This window comes from Halyomorpha halys, unplaced genomic scaffold, assembly GCF_000696795.3.
Source record: "Halyomorpha halys isolate HHAL.00 unplaced genomic scaffold, Hhal_1.1 Scaffold726.1, whole genome shotgun sequence".
NCBI classification, from domain to species: domain Eukaryota; kingdom Metazoa; phylum Arthropoda; class Insecta; order Hemiptera; family Pentatomidae; genus Halyomorpha; species Halyomorpha halys.
Window position 1 is genome coordinate 272,960 of NW_027116696.1, and position 478 is coordinate 273,437.

Consider the following 478-nt stretch of genomic DNA (forward strand, 5'->3'; position numbering starts at 1 on the left):
TTATCATCCACGGTCAACTATCTCTCATAATTATAAATGTGGTAATAGTTGAAATATTGAAACAATGATAGAGTAGGTTATAATCTACAAGAATAGATATATAGTTCCACCCGTCTAAAACGAAAGTGCCTAAGTCGAGATGATAATTATTACCTACACTGTCCTCCTCAGTGAAATTATGAAAACCTAATTTTGAAATTGTAAATTTTAATATGAAGAAGATGGTCTGGGGTGTGGCCAAACAGAACAAAAAATATGTATAGGAAGATGGTCAGGGTTGCGGTCAAAGGAGAAACAAAAATAGTTTACAACTATTTATTTTCCGACGTTTCTCCCCAGTTTGTAGGGCTTCTTCAGGGCTAAAAAAATACAAAAGCTATATATAATTGGAGAAGTATGTCGGGGGGTGCGGTCAGCAAAGAACAACATAAATAAACAAAACCATATTTATTTATTTTATGCCGACGTTTCGACCTGA